Here is a 21,657-nt window from a genome sequence, read left to right on the forward strand (position 1 = left end):
ATTGTTGTCTAAATTCAGTATACTATGCCTTAGATCTATAGGACTTATTTATCTACTGGTTGCAATCTTATTGGCTTTCTTATCTACTTTAAGTATTAGTGACCAAGAGATATGAGTTAGAAATTTCCCACAATGTTGATGGGCATGTCACTTTCTCTTTATAGTTATTTTGAGGCTATGATAGTAAACAGTGTAAGTTGACAAATGTGGTATCCTTTTGATTATGTCCTGTTATTTTTATAGAGTTGCCTTCTTTATTGGTGATATTTTTTCTTTAAAGAATACTTTGTCTGATATTTATTATAGCTATAATACTTTCTTTTGGTTCTGAAATTTTCCTGGTTCTGAAATTCTGACTATATGTTTTGGACTTTATTTTCCTTCTGTCTTCAATTAATTAAAAAAATTTTTTTACCTTTTTATCTTGATTGCTTTATTCTATGTAATTTCTCATCTTACATAAAAATCTTCCATTTTATTGGCTCCTCCATTGTAACTATCTGCTGTTTAACATTGAATATTTACTTTTAATTATCATATTTTTTATTTCTGGGAGATCACCTCCTCTAATTCTGCCTAAATCTCTTGCTGATTAGTCATATTTTTAACCTCCCTCCCCCATCTTCAAACTTCTTGAGCCACCAGGGAAGCCCATCTTTAAATGTATTAATATACTTATTTTCTAATATATTCCTTGTATTTGTACATTTTTAATATCCAAGTTCCTGTTTTTTATAATTTATGTGACACTTGCTTATGGTGACTTAGTTTCTCATGTGTCTTGTTATGTTTCTTTTAACATGAACTTCTATTTACAATAAACCACACCTTTTGAACTGTTAAAATTCACTCGTCCAAGAAAGATTTGTGTTGCTTTCCGCCATAGGTATGAAGACATTTCAGACCTGGGTCCAGTTTAAACTGGTCCAGAAATGAAGTTTTTTAGCTTATGATATTCTTTACCAGGTAAACCGTGTAAATTCTGATCCTAAACCCATCTCTGAACCTTCCAGTAGCTACAGATTCTCAAGAGTCTTCACCCCTCCACCCCCTCAACCCCTGGCTCTTCTAGACGGTTTTCTTTCCTGCCTAACTCTGTGAATGGCTATCCATTCACTTGTTTCTTTTTTTTTTTTTTTTTTTTTAGTTGGAGGCTAATTACTTCACAACATTTCAGTAGGTTATGTCATACATTGACATGAATCAGCCATGGAGTTACATGTATTCCCCACCCCGATCCCCCATCCCACCTCCGTCTCCATCCCATCCCTCTGGGTCTTCCCAGTGCACCAGGCCCGAGCACTTGTCTCATGCATCCCACCTGGGCTGGTGATCTGTTTCACTATAGACAATATATATGCTGTTCTTTCAAAACATCCCACCCTCACCTTCTCCCACAGAGTTCAAAAGTCTGTTCTGTACATCTGTGTCTCTTTTTCTGTTTTGCGTATAGGGTTATCGTTACCAGTTTCTAAATTCAGTATATATGTGTTAGTATGCTTTAATGCTCTTTATCTTTCTGGCTTACTTCACTCTGTATAATGGGCTCCAGTTTCATCCATCTCATTAGAACTTATTCAAATGAATTCTTTTTAACGGCTGAGTAATATTCCACGGTGTATATGTACCACAGCTTCCTTATCCATTTGTCTGCTGCTGGGCATCTAGGTTGCTTCCATGTCCTGGCTATTATAAACAGTGCTGCAATGAACATCGGGGTGCATGTGTCTCTTTCAGATCTGGTTTCCTCAGTGTGTATGCCCAGGAGTGGGATTGCTGGGTCATATGGCAGTTCTATTTCCAGTTTTTTAAGAAATCTCCACACTGTTTTCCATAGTGGCTATACTAGTTTGCATTCCCACCAACAGTGTAAGAGGGTTCCCTTTTCTCCACACCCTCTCCAGCATTTATTGCTTGTAGACTTTTGGATAGCAGCCATCCTGACTGGCGTGTAATGGTACCTCATTGTGGTTTTGATTTGCATTTCTCTGATAAGGAGTGATGTTGAGCATCTTTTCATGTGTTTGTTAGCCATCTGTATGTCTTCTTTGGAGAAATGTCTGTTTAGTTCTTTGCCCCATTTTTTGATTGGGTCATTTATTTTTCTGGAATTGAGCTTCAGGGGTTGCTTGTATATTTTTGAGATTAATCCTTTGTCTGTTGCTTCATTTGCTATTATTTTCTCCCAATCTGAGGGCTGTCTTTTCACCTTACTTATAGTTTCCTTTGTTTTGCAAAAGATTTTAAGTTTCATTAGGTCCCATTTGTTTATTTTTGCTTTTATTTCCAATATTCTGGGAGGTGGGTCATAGAGGATCTTCTGTGATTTATGTCAGAGGGTGTTTTGCCTGTGTTTTCCTCTAGGAGTTTTATAGTTTCTGGTCTTACATTTAGATCTTTAATCCATTTTGAGTTTATTTTTGTGTATGGTGTTAGAAAGTGTTCTAGTTTCATTCTTTTACAAGTGGTTGACCAGTTTTCCCAGCACCACTTGTTAAAGAGGTTGTCTTTTTTCCATTGTATATCCTTGCCTCCTTTGTCAAAGATAAGGTGTCCATAGGTTCGTGGATTTATCTCTGGGCTTTCTATTCTGTTCCATTGATCTATATTTCTGTCTTTGTGCCAGAAAGGTTGTATAAACCTGAACCCAAAACAACAAAGTAAATGGCAACGGGACCACACCTATCAATAATTACCTTAAATGTAAATGGGCTGAATGCCCCAACCAAAAGACAAAGATTGGCTGAATGGATACAAAAACAAGACCCCTATACATGCTGTCTACAAGAGACCCACCTCAAAACAAGAGACACATACAGACTAAAAGTGAAGGGCTGGAAAAAATACTTCACGCAAACGGAGACCAAAAGAAAGCAGGAGTCGCAATACTCATATCAGATAAAATAGACTTTCAAATAAAGGATGTGAAAAGAGACAAAGAAGGACACTACATAATGATCAAAGGATCAATCCAAGAAGAAGATATAACAATTATAAATATATATGCACCCAGCATAGGAGCACCGCAATATGTACGGCAAACGCTAACGAGTTTGAAAGAGGAAATTAATAGTAACACAATAATAGTGGGAGACTTTAATACCCCACTCACAACTATGGATAGATCAACTAAACATTCACTTGTTTCTTGTGAACACTTCCTTGCGAATGGCTTTTCCTGAGCATGACTCTTAGACTGGACGGTTATCAGTGGAGCTCCCTGCTCTGGGCAGATGCACAGCTCTAGACGGCCTGTGTATATAGGCTCTCCCAGGGCACCCAGCTCCCCATTCTCACCTCCTTCCCTACACTCACACTCCTGCTTTCCTGACAGCCTCTGCCCTCCGTTTAGAAAGGGTCGTTAGTATTTTATCTAGCAGCTTTTCAGTTTAGAGAATTATGAATGAATTTCTCTTATTTTTTCAAGTAGCATTTGAATGTGATATAAAAATGGTACAGATATTTGTGAGAGACATGGTTGTCTTGTCATTTTCTATTCTCTTGCCAATGCCGGAGGCCTCAATGAATTGGTATATCATTTAAAATGACACCATCAGTGCTCAGAATTGGTGAATTCTGAATGGCATATAATTAGAATTACTGTTCATATGAGGCCTGTGAAAACCTAGTCCTCACTCTCCCACTAAGTGACTTTGTGAACTTCTCTGGTGTTAAGCCACCCTTTGAGACTTGATTATTTTTCTCATTACTATGATCCATTGGTTTATCCAGTATATACTCTCAAGTGAGTTACAGAAAAATAGGTTATGTGGGAGGTCTTGATCTCTGTGACCCCCAAGTGTTGCCTGCAGCAACGTGAATTCCTTGCCAAACGCTGAGTTCCTAGTAGGTAGTCTCTTTGTATCTAAGTGTGCCAATCATAATTCTCCATGTGCAGTGTGCTGTGGAAAAGGTTAACAAGTGTGATCTAGATGATCTTCTAACAGCCCTTCTATCTCTAAAGCTACTTTTCCTCTCTGGGTACTTGCTTAGTTAATACGTATATGGTATCCAAGAGAGAAGGCAGGTAGGCTTTACGTCGAGTTGTTTTGAATTGAAATCTCCAAAAAGAGTTGCCATGTTTTTGTGAATGAGTCTCAAGAATTTTGTGCTAAGTGACCTGTTAGAGCCAGTAATGCCATTCTAGGATTTGAATGAGCCAAGGCCTTTGATAGCTCCTTGGACCATATTTGCTTATAACTAGTTTCATTGTGCTTCTTCCTCTCCTCACTTTTGTGTGGCTTCATGTCCTTTCCTTTTTCTTTTTTTTGATATTTAATAGTTGTATGCCTTTGCTTCACTTTGTTTTCAATCCCTCTTTTCTCTGGTATTCTGAACAGTTTGAAATAAGAGTCTGGATTTCCTATCCCATGGACTCATACCCTGCTAAAACATATTAAAATCAGTGATTGATTTTGCTTATACAAGAAAGCATGGATCCCAATATGCTCTGCTTCTGTTTCTAGCATGATTCTGAGTCATGCTTTAAGAATAATATTTAGCACTTAGCAACCCAGAGTTTAGTTTGTCCCTGAAATCACATTGTTTGGTTTGGGATGCAGTGTGTTTTTGAAACAATGGATTCCTGTCTCCACTCCAGACTTAGCAAATCTTAACCTCCATGAGTGGGTGAGTAGAAGTCAGAGAATGCAGTTTTGTACTTTTAGTTCTGGGAACTACTTCTCTGGAAACAGCTGAGAGAGTATATTGTTTGGCTATAAAAATGGAGGTAGAGTTGAAGACTTCACAGAAGAGCTTTAAAAAAAAAGAAAAAGATTGTCTTTGAAGGATGAATCAAATATTTGCCTGATGAGGAAGACTAAAGAAGGATATTTTAGACAGAACTGCCTGTGTCGAGGCACAAGAGTGAGACTCCATGTTATGTCTTTGAGAGCTGTGAATGGCCCACTGTGACTTAGATTGATGCCAATATAGGATGTAGAAATAACAGAAGAAGGATCAGGAAAGTAGATTAGGACTAAATTGTGGAAAGTTTTGATTGATAAAGAATTGCTTTTTATTTAATGGGAAATAAAAGCCATCAAAGGGTTCATAAATATGGCAGTAATGTGGCAAGATTTTTATTTTACATTATAACCATGGCAGCAATGTGAAGGATGAATTCAAGGGAAAAGAAACTGGAGACAATGAATCCAATTGAAGATTTAATTAGAGTATCTCAGAATGATTATAAGACAGTAGTTGGGGAAATGAAGAAAAAGGGCATAGATTTAGAATCATTCATTTACTCAATAAATATCTGCTGGACTATTTTGTATATGCTAGCTGTGAGCTCCATGCTAGGCTGGTAGGGAAAAAACAAACCAAACCATGAATGTTCTAAGACAAATAAAAAATATGTAATGTGTATTTTTGTGTGTATGCATGTATATGTATATGAAAAAAATAAAATTATTAAAAAAATAATGGTATCCTCTGTGGAAGAAATAAAAATAATTTTACTTTCTTAGACATTCTTGAATTTTCTGAAGTGTCTGAAGTATCAGTGTATCACATTTAAAAACTTATAATTTTAAAAATTAAAAAGTTTTCTAATTTTATATTTGCCTCCCAAAACCCTAGTGGAGAAGATAGTCATATGAACAGCCAAAGTAGTAATATAGCAGTTATAATAAGAGATATGTTAAAAAAACAAAAAACAAAAAGGCGAGCAGTAGTACCTAAACATGCCTTCAAGAGACAAGTCATCTTCATGAAGGAAGCAGCATTTCAAATGAAGCATATAGGGCTTGTGGGAGTCCCAGAGAAGTGATACTCCAAACAAAGGAAACTCAAATTAATTAGAAAATTAATCTGAGTTGGACAGGCAGATTCTGAAGTCTTATATTGTTTGTGAAAGTGTTTAGAATTTATCTTATAATCTATTATGAAAATGCAAGCAGAAAGACGACAGCAAATATTCACACCATGAAGGCCATTCTGCAGCAGTACAGAAGTTAGATTGAGGTGATGTGGAGTGAAATTAGAAACAGGCAGAAAAATCAATAAAGAGGCACTTGTGATAGTTTAGGTGAGGATTAGCAGGTATTAGTGATTTGGTCCGGAGGAGGCAATGGCACCCCACTCCAGTACTCTTGCCTGGAGAATCCCATGGACAGAGGAGCCTGGTGGGCTGCCGTCTATGGGGTCGCACAGAGTCGGACACGACTGAAGCGACTTAGCAGCAGCAGCAGCAGTGATTTGGTCAGATGAGTGTAGTGGTATTTGTCTGTGTTTGTATGCATGTGTATATGTGTGTATCTGTGTGTATGAAGCACAAATGTTCTTGGCAGGTGGATAGTCAAATGAGCAGAAATTATCTAACTTCTGATGTCTATCAAGTTACTATTTTTTCTCTCAAATGAGAGGATAATGGTGTTATTCACTGTAAAAGGAAATACATGACTAAGAGACTGGTGAGTTATGATGAATTCAAAGTACATGTGAGATATTTAAATGGAAATTTTTGTTGGGCAGATGTATATAAGTATGTGTGTGCATGCTAAGTCACCTTAGTCATGTCAAACTCTGTGACCCTATGGACTGTAACCTGCCAGGCTCCTCTGTCCATGAGATTCTCTAGCCAAGAATAATGGAGTGGCTTGGCATACCTTTCTCCAGGGGATTTTTCTCACCTAGGGACTGAACCCACATCTCTTAATGTCTCCTGCATTGGCAAGCAGATTCTTTACCACTGGTGCCGCCTGTGAAGCCCGTATATTAGTATAGACCTCCTGAAAAAGATAAAGATGAAAAAGTTAATAAGATTTGGTGACTGACTAGATAATAGTTGGAGGGGATGGTGGTAAGGTATTCAAATATAGGAAAAAGAAAGAGGAAAATGTTGAAGAGGAATGAAATACTATTTGACCATGAGCATTATAATTATTTAATGACTCAGTAGCAAAGTGATTAAAAATGTGAACTCTCGTGAAGCTCTAGACTACTTGATTTAAAATCCTAGCTTTAACACTGGCTGAGTATATCCCCATGAGCAAATTACTTAACCTCTATGAGGATCAGGTTCCTCATCTGTAAAATAACATTAATTATCAGCCTTAACCCATAGAGTTGCTGTGAGAATGAAATAGTTTATGAAGGGCACTAGAAGTAATACCTGAAGCATAATTAGTATGTTAGTATTCAGGTTATTTAGGAAAATGAAACCATTTTGGTCTTAAAATGATGAAAAATGAAGTTGTGTGATGCTCTTCTGTGAAGAAAAAAAGTCTTTGTTCCTTTACTACCATTGAGAAGGTAGCTGCTCTGTGTTTTGGTCCATGGATCAAAATTATGCAAAAGGTCTAGAGTTTTCAATAGAAAAAATCACTGATATCTCAGTCAGTTTTGAAATTTAGTTCACAGTTGTTCAGAAAGGTAAGAGAAGATAAGACAAAGAGCAGACCTGTGACTGTTTCTCAAGACTGCTCTGTTGTGTTCATATGACCTTGAGGTGCTCTTGCTCTTTTCCAGGCATAGCAGATTATTTCGAATCTCTCAGCTAGATAGTTTGAAGACACGTTTCTCACTTAATGTCCTAACCACTTCCTCCTTGTTTTTATAATAAAGCATTATTATGTTAGCCACCAAAGGGAAATGGAAGCCTGGAATATGACGTTTGGCTATGTTCTCTCATGGCTGAGTCATATTGATTATATTCTTTTGTATCTTAAGAAAACTACAGAAAAGTAGACAGGCTTTCAAGGTTTTCGTGATTTTTTTTTTTTCTTCTTAGATGCAATAGATGAGTGGATTTTAAGACAAATGAGTACATTTCCAAGGTTTTATTTTATTTTTCTGAAATGGTAAATAAATCATGTGGTCCGATTATGAAAAGAACCACTTCGTCTGATGACAGAGGTGCCAGCTGACTCACATATCTTTTCAGATTCTTATTTTCCTTAGAAGAATACTTTTGAGTATCTGTAGTGTGACAGTAATTTTTCTAGGTACTATTTGCATATTTTAATGAATTTAATATGCAAAACAGCCTCATGAAGTAGGTACTATTATTATATAGCATTTTATAAGTTAGCAAATTGAGAAACAGATTAAGTAGTTTGCCTTAGTAAGCAGCAATATGACTCAGAATTTGACTATGCATTCAACACTAATGCTCTAGTGGATATTAGTTATTTTAAAATAACTGGTTAAAAAAATCATGATAAGGTTTACTGAAGTATTTTTAAATGCTTTGAATATATATATTCAATAGTATATATATTTATATATAATTGGTGCCTCATTGCATATCTTTAGTAAAGGATGCACAAATTCATTACATTCTTTTAAAGTGCAGCATCATAAAGACCATTTACAAAAAACCCACAGCCAACATAGTACTCAGTGCTGAAAAGCTGAAAACCTTTTCACTAAATTCAGGAAGAAGACAAGGATGCTCGCTCTCACATGCCTAGATAACACACTCATGGTTACCCAAGGGGAGAGGGAAGCAGAGGGGGGACAAATTAGGGTAGGGGATTAATAGATACAAACCATTGCATATGAAATAGATAAGCAAGATATATATATGCTCTGTAGCACAGGAAATTATACTCATTATCTTATAATAACCTGGAATGGAGTTTAATCTGCAAAAATACTGAATCGCTTGCTATACACATGAAACTAACACAATATTGTAAATTACACTTCAATTTTTTTTAAGTACTTTACATAGCTTATTTCATTTGATAGTCACAACAACCTTACAAATAATTTTTGTCTCCATTTTAAAGTGAGAAAATGAGGTTCAGTGAGTATACTTACTCAAGGTTACACGAAATAATAAAGTTGGGACAAGAATTTAGGCCTGTCCAATGTTTTTTCCACCAGTCCATCTTCTTAATTTCATAAACAGTGATTCCATAGTGCCTGTGCAAGGTAGAAGAGGCATGGGGCAAAATGGGATATTTTTTTGAAGTAGATTTTCTTTTTTACTGAATCATATAAAAGTGCAAACTAAGGTAAACATTTACTATTAGTACTGTATTTAATACCCAAACTGAATTTCAAGTGAAGAGTTATTAGATTATTTCCTTCCCTCTTCTTCTTTCCTCTTTTTCTTACTATAAGATCCAATCTTACCAATCTGGTTTTAGAAACTGCATTTCTTCAAAATGAATATGTTAGAAACTAGGCCATGCTCTTTACCTGCTGTTGATCTTTAAAATTTTTTTTCCTAAATAAATTTAAAGTGTTTCTGAAAAGAACTGAAAAATGTTGTTTGATTTTATTTAAAGCTGTTTTAGCAACTGATCTCCCACTGTTATTATTCACTGAGATCAGTCTTGAAATAATTGTGACAATATCATAGCCTAGTACACTTTATCCTTTCTAATTTTTGTTTATTTGTTTGTTTTTAATTCACAAAACACTTTGGAGGTTAATGAATTTGCTCTGTTACACACAATACATTAATAAAACAACTGTGTTTTAGAACGTTCTAGAGCCATCTTCTCAAAGTTTCTGCTTAGAGGATGATCCCATGCAGGCATAGTACTCTTCTGGAGCTTACTCCAAATGTAAGAATACTGGATATATTCTGAGTTTGTTATAAATATGAGAAGTAACTGCAGGAGAAGATTTATAAATAAGATATATAGAAAAGCAAATAAGAGAATAGAAGGGGAGGTGGTAGCTACAAACTCAGGACAGCTTCTTTCTTGCTGGTTTACTCTTCCTGAAAAAAAAAAAGAGTCTAATCACTGCACTCACAAAGGCCTTAAAAATATACCTTCTGTTTAGTGGTCATGCTATGGAAACATTTGCTGGTTTTCATCCTTGAGTTGAATTCTGTTTATGGAGAAGCAGACCAAAAATGAAGGAAAGGCAGTTTAATGAAGTCATATAAAGTCGGCCTATTTATTTTTTGCTCCGGTTACAACAAGGTTATTTCAATGACAATATTTATTTATTTATTATGACAATCCAGTCATAATCAGAATGGTCTTACAAGATATAAAACCTTGGGTCCTGAGTCTGGGGCCACATTCATTCATATAGACAAGTGGTGGGCGATTGCAGCACATGGAAACGTGATCGACAGTGGCTTTGTAACTTGGCGCTATGGTTTCCATACCCACAATCCCTCCACACATTTTTTTACTTTGTATCATGGATTGGGTGACCCTCCTTTTCATGTAGGCTTTTCAGCATGCTCTCTTTTGTGATTTCTTCTTCCTATGGGCTACTACTTATTTATTTTATTTTTATTTTTAATAACAAAAACATTTTGTGTTGGGGATAGCTGATTAACAACGTTGTGACTGTTTCAGATGAACAATGAAAGGACTCAGCCATACATATACATATAACCATTCTCCCCCAAACCCCCCACATCCAAGCAGGCACATAACATTGAGCAGAGTTCCATGTGCTATAAAATAGGTTTTTGTTAGTTACCCATTTTAAATATAGTCCTGTATATACATGACCTTCCCAAAGTCCTTAACTATCCCTTCCTTCCCTACAACTATGAGTTTGTTTTCTGAGTCTCTTTATGTTTTGTAAGTAAGTTCATTTGCATCATTTCTGTTTAGACTCCACATATAAGGGATGTCATATGATATGTCTCCTTCTCTGTCTACTTACGTCACTCAGGATGACACTCTCTAGGTCCATCCATATTGCTGCAAATGGCCTTATTTCATTCTTTTTAATAGCTGAGTAATTTGTTGTTGTTCAGTCAGTCAGTCATACTCAACTCTTTGAAACCCCATGGACTGAAGCATGCCAGGCTTCCTTGTCCATCATCATCTCCTAGAGTTTGCTCAAACTCATGTCCATCGAATTGGTGATGTCATCCAACCATCTCATCCTCTTCCATCCCCTTGTCCTCTTGCCTTCAATCTTCCCCAGCATTACCATCTTTTCTAATGCATCGGCTCTCTGCATCAGGTGGCCAAACCAATGGAGCTTCAGCTTCAGCGTTAGTTCTTCTAATGAATATTCAGGATTGATTTCCTTTAGGATTGACTGATTTGATCTCCTTGCAGACCAAGGGACTCTCAGGAGTCTTCTCCAACACCACAATTCAAAAGCATCAATTCTTCAGCACCCACCCTTTTTTAAAGGAAATGAGTCCTGAATATTCAGGACTGATGCTGAAGCTGTATTATTTTGGCCACCTGATGCGAAGAACTGACTCATTGGAAGAGATCCTGATGCTGGGAAAGATTGACGGCAGGTAGAGAAGGGGAGGACAGAGGATGAGATGGTTGGATGGCATCACCAACTCAATGGACGTGAGTTTGAGCAAGCTCCAGGAGTTAGTGATGGACAGGGAAGCCTGGTTTGCTGCAGTCCATGGGGGCGCAAAGAATCAGACACGACTGAGAGACTGAACTGAACCAAATGGCCTTCTTTATGGTCCAACTCTCATATCCATACATGACTACTGGAAAAACCATAGCTTTGACTATATAGACCTTTGTCAGGAAAGTCATATCTCTGCTTTTTAATACGCCATCTAGGTTCATCATAGCTTTTCTTCAAGGAGCAAGCGTCTAAATTTCATGGCTGCAGTCACTGTCTGCAGTGATTTTGGAGCCCAAGAAAATAAAATCTGTCACTGTTTCCATTGTTTACCCATCTATTTGCCATGAAGTGATGGGACCAGATGCCATGATCTTAGCTTTTTGAATGTTGAGTTTTAAGCCAGCTTGTTCACTCTCCTCTTTCACCTTCACCAATAGGTTCATTAGTTCCTCTTCACTTTCTTCAATAAAGTGGTATCATCTGTATATCTGAGGTGGTTCATATTTTTCCCGGCAATCTTGATTCCAGCTTGTGTTTCATCCAGCCCAGCATTTCACATGATGTACTCTGCATATAAGTTAAATAAGCAGAGTGACAATATACAGCCTTGATGTACTCCTTTTCCAATTTTGAACCAGTTGTTGCTCCCCTTCTGGTTCAAATTGTTGCTTCATGACCTGCATACAGGTTTTTCAGGAGACAGGTAAGGTGGTCTGGTAGTCCCATCTCTAAGAATTTTCCACAGTTTGTTGTGATCCACATAGTCAAAAGCTTTAACATAGTCAATGGAGCAGAAGTAGATATTTTTCTGGAATTCTCTTGCTTTTTCTATGATCCAACGGATGTTGGCAATTTGATCTCTGGTTCCTCAAGCTTTTCTAAATGCATTTTGTACATCTGAAGTTGTTAATTTTGTTGTTAATTTTGGCTGTGTTGGGTCTTCGTTGTGGCACGTGACATCTTCTTCCTTGTGTCGTGTGGGATCTTTCCTTGTGCACAGACTCTTGAGTTGTGGCACACAGGCTCTGGAGTGAGCATATTTCAGTATTTGTAGCATGTGGGCCTCATTGCCCCGTGGCATGTGGTATCTTAGTTCCCCTACCAGGGATCGGGCCCATATCCCCTGCATTGCAAGGCAGACTCTTAACCACTGGACTACCAGGGAAGTCCCATATGTGGGATTTTTAATGTGTTTTTTATTTGTCTCTACTGCTTGAAGACAGACATTCTATTAGATTCATCTTTGTATTGTCTAACACCCATGTAAATCACTCATTATGCATCAGTTCAGTTTAGTTCAGTCGCCCAGTCGTGTCCGACTCTTTGCGACCCCATGAATTGCAGCACGCCAGGCCTCCCTGTCCATCACCAACTCCAGGAGTCTACTCAAACACATGTCCATCGAGTCGGTGATGCCATCCAGCCATCTCATCCTCTGCTGTCCCCTTCTCCTCCTGACCCCAATCCTTCCCAGCATCAGGGTCTTTTCAAATGAGTCAACTCTTCGCATGAGGTGGCCAAAGTATTGGAGTTTCAGCTTCAGCATCAATCCTTCCAATGAACACCCAGGACTGATCTCCTTCAGGATGGACTGGTTGGATCTCCTTGCAGTCCAAGGGACTCTCAAGAGTCTTCTCCAACACCACAGTTCAAAAGCATCAATTCTTCAGTGCTCAGCTTTCTTCACAGTCCAACTCTCACATCCATACATGACCACTGGAAAAACCATAGCCTTGACCAGATGGACCTTTTTTGGCAAAGTAATGTCTCTGCTTTTTAATATGCTATCTAAGTTGGTCATAATTTTCCTTCCAAGGAGTAAGCGTCTTTTAATTTCATGGCTGCAATCACCATCTGCAGTAATTTTGGAGCCCCAAAATAAAGTCTGACACTGTTTCCACTGTCTCTCCATCTATTTCCCATGAAGTGATGGGACCAGATGCCATGATCTTAGTTTTCTCAATGTTGAACTTTAAGCCAACCTTTTCACTTTCCTCTTTCACTTTCATCAAAAGGCTCTTTAGTTCTTCACTTTCTGCTATAAGGGTGGTGTCATCTGCATATCTGAGGTTATTGATATTTCTCCTGGCAATCTTGATTCCAGCTTGTGCTTCTTCCAGCCCAGTGTTTCTCATGATGTACTCTGCATATAAGTTAAATAAGCAGGGTGACAATATACAGCCTTGACGTACTCCTTTTCCTATTTGGAACCAGTCTGTTTTTCCATGTCCAGTTCTAACTGTTGCTTCCTGACCTGCATACAGGTTTCCCAAGAGGTCAGTCAGGTGGTCTGGTATTCCCATCTCTTGAAGAATTTTCCACAGTTTATTGTGATCCATACAGTCAAAGGCTTTGGCATAGTCAATAAAGCAGAAATAGATGTTTTTCTGGAACTCTCTTGCTTTTTCAATGATCCAGCAGATGTGGGCAATCTGATCTCTGGTTCCTCTGCCTTTTCTAAAACCAGCTTGAACATCTGGAAGTTCACGGTTCATGTACTGCTGAAGCCTGGCTTGGAGAATTTTGAGCATTACTTTAGTAGCATGTGAGATGAGTGCCATTGTGCAGTAGTAGGAGCATTCTTTGGGATTGCCTTTCTTAGGGATTGGAATGAAAGCTGACCTTTTCCAGTCCTGTGGCCACTGCTGAGTTTTCCAAATTTGCTCACATATTGAGCACAGCACTTTCACAGCATCATCTTTCAGGATTTGAAATAGCTCAACTGGAATTCCATCACCTCCACTAGCTTTGTTCATAGTGATGCTTTCTAAGGCCCACTTGACTTCACATTCCAAGATGTCTGGCTCTAGGTGAGTGATCACACCATCGTGATGATCTGGGTCATGAAGATCTTTTTTGTACAGTTCTTCTGTGTATTCTTGCCACCTCTTCTTAATATCTTCTGCTTCTGTTAGGTCCATACCATTTCTGTCCTTTTTCGAACCCATCTTTGCATGAAATGTTCCCTTGGTATCTCTAATTTTCTTGAAGAGATCTCTAGTCTTTCCCATTCTGTTGTTTTCCTCTATTTCTTTGCATTGATCGCTGAGGAAGGCTTTCTTATCTCTCCTGGCTATTCTTTGGAACTCTGCATTCAAATGGGAATATCTTTCCTATCCTCCTTTGCTTTTCACTTCTCTTCTTTTCATAGCTATTTGTAAGGCCTTCTCAGACAACCTTTTTGTCTTTTTGCATTTCTTTTCCATGGGGATGGTCTTGATCCCTATCTCCTGTACAATGTCATGAACCTCTGTCCATAGTTCATCAGGTACTCTGTCAATCAGATCTAGTCCCTTAAATCTATTTCTCACTTCCACTGTATAGTCATAAGGAATTTGATTTAGGTTGTACCTGAATGATCTAGTGGTTTTCTGTACTTTCTTCAATTTAAGTCTGAATGTGGCAATAAGGACTTCATGATCTGAGCCACAGTCAGCTCCCGGTCTTGTTTTTGCTGACTGTATACAGCTTCTCCATCTTTGAGTGCAAAGAATATGATCAATCTGATTTTAGTGTTGACCATCTGGTGATGTCCATGTGTAGAATCTTTTCTTGTGTTGGTGGAAGAGGGTGTTTGCTATGACCAGTGCGTTCTCTTGGAAAACTCTATTATCTTTTCCCCTGCTTCATTCCGTACTCCAAGGCCAAATTTGGTTGTTACTCCAGGTGTTTCTTGACTTCCTACTTTTGCATTCCAGTCCCCTATAATGAAAAGGACATCTTTTTTGGGTGTTAGTTCTAAAAGGTCTTGTAGTCTTCATAGAACCATTCAACTTCAGCTTCTTCAGCATTACTGGTTGGAGCATAGGCTTGGATTACCGTGATATTGAATGGTTTGCCTTGGAAACGAACAGAGATCATTCTTTCATTTTTGAGATTGCATCCAAGTACTGCATTTCGGACTCTTTTGTTGACCATGATGGCTACTCCATTTCTTCTAAGGGATTCCTGCCCACAGTAGTAGATATAATGGTCATCTGAGTTAAATTCACCCATTCCAGTCCATTTTAGTTTGCTGATTCCTGGAATGTCGACATTCACTCTTGCCATCTCCTGTTTGATCACTTCCAATTTGCCTTGATTCATGGACCTAACATTCCAGGTTCCTATGCAATATTGCTGTTTATAGCATTGGACCTTTCTATCACCAGTCCCATTCACAACGGGGTATTGTTTTTCCTTTGGTTCCATCCCTTTATTCTTTCTGGAGTTATTTCTCCACTGATCTCCAGTAGCATATTGGGCATCTACTGACCCAGGAAGTTTCTCTTTCAGTATCCTATCATTTTGCATTTTCATACTGTTCATGGGGTTCTCAAGGCAAGAATACTGAGTTGGTTTGCCATTCCCTTCTCCAGTGGACCACATTCTGTCAGACCTCTCCACCATGACCTGTCTGTCTTGGGTGGCCCCACATGGCATGGCTTAATTTCATTGAGTTAGATAAGGCTGTGGTCCTGTGATCTGATTGGCTGGTTTTCTGTGATTATGGTTTTAATGTGTCTGCCCTCTGATGCCCTCTCACAACACCTACCGTCTTACTTGGGTTTCTCTTACCTTGGACATGGGGTATCTCTTTACATCTGCTCCAGCAAAGCGCAGCTGCCGCTCCTTACCTTGGATGAGGGGTATCTCCACACGGCCGCCCCTCCTAACCTTGAACATGGAGTATGCATAGTAGATATTAAATAATATGAAATGAATCAGTGAGACCAATATTTGTATTTGTTTTTTCTACCTATAGATATATTTTTATAATGCACATTTTCTTATGTTACTTTCTTAAGGAAAAAAAAATAGACTGTGTTATTTGAAGAATGTGCTATTCCTAGATAATTCCTTTCTTGTTGATGATCTGTGTAGTTGGCAACTATCAGCACAGTCCTCTGAGATTTTTAGAATCACACCGGGAGCAGATACTAGTGAGTCCTAGATGCACACTAAGAAGAACAGACATGCTTGGTTGACTGTCACTCTTGGTGCAAGGCCTGGCCAGGTTCAGAAGACTTGTTCTTGACTGACACTTGTTAGCTAGCCTCTGTGCAGGAGCTGGGGAGCAGGGCTGCTTGTTGATGATGACTCTGATAATTATAGACACACTAAGTAGTTTTATTTATCCACATGTCCTATTTCATCTAATCCTGTGGTGTAGGCACAGAGAAGGTCACTGACTTTGCCAAGGTCGCACAGTGGCATGTAAGGTAGCCTGACATTCAAACCCCCCCAGTTTACCACTAGTCATTTTTTTCTTAAACTCAACATAGACATTTTAAACACTTTTTATTTACTTTCTATTTTTGGCCATGCTGGGTCTGTATTGCTTGTGTGGGCCTGTATCGCTTGTGTGGGTCTTTATCGCTTTGTGTGGGTCTGTATTGCTTTGTGTGGACCTGTATCGCTTGTGTGGGTCTGTATCGCTTTGTATGGGTCTGTATCACTTGTGTGGGTCTGTATCGCTTTGTGTGGACCTGTATCGCTTGTGTGGGTCTGTATCGCTTTGTATGGGTCTGTATCACTTGTGTGGGTCTGTATCGCTTTGTGTGGACCTGTATCGCTTGTGTGGGTCTGTATCGCTTTGTATGGGTCTGTATTGCTTGTGTGGGCCTGTATCGCTTGTGTGGGTCTTTATCGCTTTGTGTGGGTCTGTATTGCTTTGTGTGGACCTGTATCGCTTGTGTGGGTCTGTATCGCTTTGTATGGGTCTGTATCACTTGTGTGGGTCTGTATCGCTTGGTGTGGGCCTGTATCGCTTTGTGTGGGCCTGTATCGCTTTGTATGGGTCTGTATCACTTGTGTGGGTCTGTATCGCTTTGTGTGGACCTGTATCGCTTGTGTGGGTCTGTATCGCTTTGTATGGGTCTGTATCACTTGTGTGGGCCTGTATCGCTTTGTGTGGGCCTGTATCGCTTTGTGTGGGCCTGTATCCTTAGTGTGGACCTGTATCGCTTTGTGTGGGTCTGTATCGCTTAGTGTGGGCCTGTATCGCTTTGTGTGGGTCTGTATCGCTTTTTCCAGTTGTGGAGACCGGTGGCTACTCTTCCTTGCAGTGTGCCAGCTTCCTCACTGCAGTGGTTTCCAGACCACAGGCTCTAAGATGTGCAGGCTTCGGTAGTTGTGGCTCATGGACTCAGTAGTTGTGGTGCACAGGCTTAATTGCTCCATGGCATGTGGAATTCTCCTGGACCAGGGGTTGAACCCATATCCCCTGCCTTGGCAGGAGGATTCTTATCCACTGTGTCACCAGGGAAGTCTTGCCTATAGTTTTTATTCTTAACCACAACATGTTTCTGTTGAAAAGAGAATGAATTAAAAGAACTGTAAATTGAATTTTCTCATAAAATAGATGATTTATATGTATGTTTAATGATCTTTTGCCTAAGTTTTAATACAAGTGACAACTAAGGTATTTAATGTATTGATTATCATGCACAGCAAGTACTAAGTACTAGAATGTTTAAGTAAATTAAACAATGCAACTCAGTAATGAAACATTTAAAATTAAAATATATGCTGTTTCATTTTTACTATTTAAAAGAGTTTTTACCTTCTTTAGTCGTTTAGTCGCTAAGTCGTGTCCAGCTCTGCAACCCCATGAACTGTAGCACTATCACTATCTGTACCACTATGTAGCACTGTCACTATCTCCCAGAGTTTGCTCAAATTCATGACCACTCAGTCAGTGATGCTATCTAACCATCTCATTCTCCTTCCCTTCTCCTTTGCCTTCACTCTTCTCCAGGATCAGGGTCTTTTCCAGTGAGTCAGCTCTTTGCATCAGGTGGCCAAATTATTGGAGCTTCAGCTTCAGCATCAGTCCTTCCAGTGAATATTCAAGGTTGAATTCCTTTAGGATTGACTGGTTTGATCTCCTTGCAGTCCAGGGGACTCTCAATAGTCTTCTCCAGCACCACAATTCAAAAGCATCAGTTCTTTGGCCCTCAGCCTTGTGAATGGTTCAACTCTCACATCCATACATGATTTCTGGAAAAACCACAACTTTGACTATCATTTTGTCAGCAAAATGATCTGCTTTTTTCTTTTTTTTTTTTTAATCTTTTTTTTAATCTCTACTTTTTAATACACTGTCTAGGTTTGTCATAGTTTTCCTTTCAAGGAGCAAGCATCTTTTAATTTCATGGCTGCAGTCACCATCCACAGTGATTCTGGAACCCAAGAAAATAAAGTCTGTCACTGTTTCCATTGTTTCCCAATCTATTTGCCATGAAGTGATGGGACTTGATGCCGTGATCTTAGTTTTTTGAACGTTGGTTTTCAAGCCAGCTTTTTCACTCTCCTCTTTCACTTTCATCAAGAGGCTCTTTAGATCCTCTTTGCTTTCTACCATTAGAGTGGTAACATCTGCATATCTGAGGTTGTTGATATTTCTCCTGGTAATCTTGATTCCAGCCTATTAGTCATCCAGCCCAGCATTTTGCATGACGTACTCCGCATACAGGTTAAATAAGCAGGGTGACAATATACAGCCTTAACATACTCCTTTCCCAATTTTGAACTATTCTGTTGTTCTATGTAATGTCCTAACTTCTTAATCTGTGACTTTATTTTCTACAAACTAGAAAAAGAAGTAATTATTTTTATCAGAACTATGGAATTCAGAAATATTTATTTATGGGGAAATTTATAGACATTCTTGAAAAGAAGTTTGTGAAAATGTGGGTCACTTCATAGATTTTTGCAGTCTTCCTTTAAAAAAAAAAGCTTCCTATTGCAATAACCTATAGAGAAAATTGAATTCTTAATCATTATCTTATCTTTGAAAATGAAGATCTTTATATTCTTGACCTGCAATTTATTAGCATTCATAACTTTATCTTGAACCCTTAGCTGAATTTTTTATCACTTGATACTTTCCACAATTTCACTATACAATATATTTTAACAAAGTTTTATCATTAATGGTGTTCACACACTAAAACACAACTCAGATTGATTCTGAATCCAGAAACATAAAACTCCTGATCTTGCTCTCAAGTCCTGCATTTTCTTTTCTGATTATTTGTAATAGTTCTCAAACATGGGTAATTTAGCCCCCGAGGGGGCTTTTGGCAGTATCTGGAGAAATGTTTGATTATCAGCACTAGGGATGATACTGGCATGTGATGAGTAGAGGCCAGAGATGCTGATAACCACCCTCTAATCCACAGGAGCCTCCCACCTCCCACTGTTATCCCACCCTGAATGTCAACAGTGATGAGCTAAGAAACACTGCTTTATAAGAAACATTTTTGGGAACACTGCTTTGTCATCTTTTCAGCCACTGTAGAGGATTTCTTAGGTACTATATGAAAAAAATGTCAGATTTATTAGAATTTATACATTCAGATGAAAATTGTGCTTCAGAGGATTCTAAGAGAAAATGGATAAGAATGGAATCCAGAATCTAGGTTGAGGGGACTTTTTTTTCCCCCCAGAAAATGGAGGCTTTTCCATAATGGAAGGAAGAAGGAAGGAAACAATGGATGTAGCTGCAGATAATTTTGAAGAAGTGCAGATATAAAGTGGAAGTCACCTATTGAGAGGGAGGTGGCAGTGGTGTCCTAGGAGGTTTAAAAATAAAGGAAGTTGATCACTGGTACCTTAAAACATAAGACAAAACCCAATCTTGGTGATAGAAAAAGGAATTACTTCCCTTATGTAAAACCAATGAATAAGCTCTACTGATTTATGGATTTAGGTAAAGCCCATGAACAAATAATAGTTGAAGTTGACATAGCCACTGTGGAGAACGGAAGTGGCTGTGCTTGAGGGTAAGTGCGTTGAGGCGTCAGATTCGGGCAGTCATCAAGTCAATGCTAAATGCAGCCTCCCGGGGATGGAGACATGGGGAAATAAGGAAGAGCGCATTTCTTACCAAGCAGACTAGGGTGCAGGACTGAAGCCTAGCCATAGCAAGGGACTTGGGGAACTAGTAGAAGAGAGCAGCCTGGTGATTATTAGGGTGGATAATCACTGGGTGCATAAAAACCATGGTGGTTAAGAGAAACAACTGTAACTTGGTAGGCATGGAAGAGCCCGAACGTTTACTGAGATTGATTCTTGATCCCACCTGCAGATGGGAATGAAAGTCTTATTCACTTCTGTTTTAAGCGTTAGCTCTAACAGCTATTGAAATAAAGGCTGGCATACTGTGGAGGCTCAATAAATATTTGTTGAATGTGTAAATGCTACATACTGTTGCAGTGCTAGAAATGCATACTTTGCTGAAGAAAATGTTTTTCTCCTTACATAAACTGGCTGATTGTGTTTTCGGGCATTTTGACACCAAAAGAGATAAAATGATACAAGAGATAAGCACATGGTACTCTGAGACCCAAAGGGGAGTCATCTGACAGTCTTGAGCTTTCAGAAAGGAGGTGAGCTTTGAGTTTGTATAGAGCAGTCCGAGGATGGAGCAGGATCACTTTATTTTTGTAAGGATGGGTCCAGGTGGGCTATGGGAGGCAAAGTTGGCACTGAGAAATTTGCCTCTTGCCCTAAATCCCTTTGCCCTCCTGCCAGAGAAAAATTCTGTAGGACAGAAATCTCCAATAAAAGCTGTAAGTCTAATGAGACCTTATACACATTCATTGTAAGCTGCCTATTTTACATACTTTACCAAGGATCATATGCGTGAATTCCAAGGTCAAATTACACCAAATTAAGGGCAGTCAATTGAAGAAATGGTGAAAGTCCTTACTTAATGTGGGGATGGACAGCAAGGATTTTGCATTGGTATCATCAATTGAGTAATGTCACTGACCACTGCAGGTGAGCTGGTAAATATTCCTGCCTCATTTTCCTTTTCAATAGCATGGAATCTGTGTTATCTGTTGACATTAATTAGTATATTTTTTTAAAAAATGATTCAAAATGCTTGGAGGAGAAAGTAAAGTTTATTTTTCTATTCAAGATAAATATTCAGTCATATTCACCAGAAAACACGTTTGTTTGTATTAATCTGTAATTTAGATTTTAGGTTATACAGCTGAAATAGCTTTTTTCTTTTTTGTGCTGAAATAATTTTTTGCTCCTTTATGCTTGATGTTTTAAGTTGTTGGACCTAATTCTTTCTAATGTGCCTTTTTACATTTGATCCAGTGTACCTGCAACAATTGCAGCAACTAACCTGCTAATTATCAAAACACTTCCCAAGGAATCTAATGCACAAAATGGGGCTGAGGAAGAGTGCTTTGCTGGCTTATACATGTCTGATGAAAAAAACCTGAAAATATGTTTATTTGTAAAGTGTTTCATATTTTTCAGGATACTTTACCATATATTTTTAAACTTATTTTTAAATTGGGGGATATCATATGTTAATGTAATATTGCTACAATAATTCAGTGAAGTAAGTATTATAATTTTACTCATTTTATAGTTTAGGAAGGTTAGAAGGTT

Source organism: Muntiacus reevesi, chromosome 16 (genome assembly GCF_963930625.1).
Source record: "Muntiacus reevesi chromosome 16, mMunRee1.1, whole genome shotgun sequence".
Lineage (NCBI taxonomy): Eukaryota > Metazoa > Chordata > Mammalia > Artiodactyla > Cervidae > Muntiacus > Muntiacus reevesi.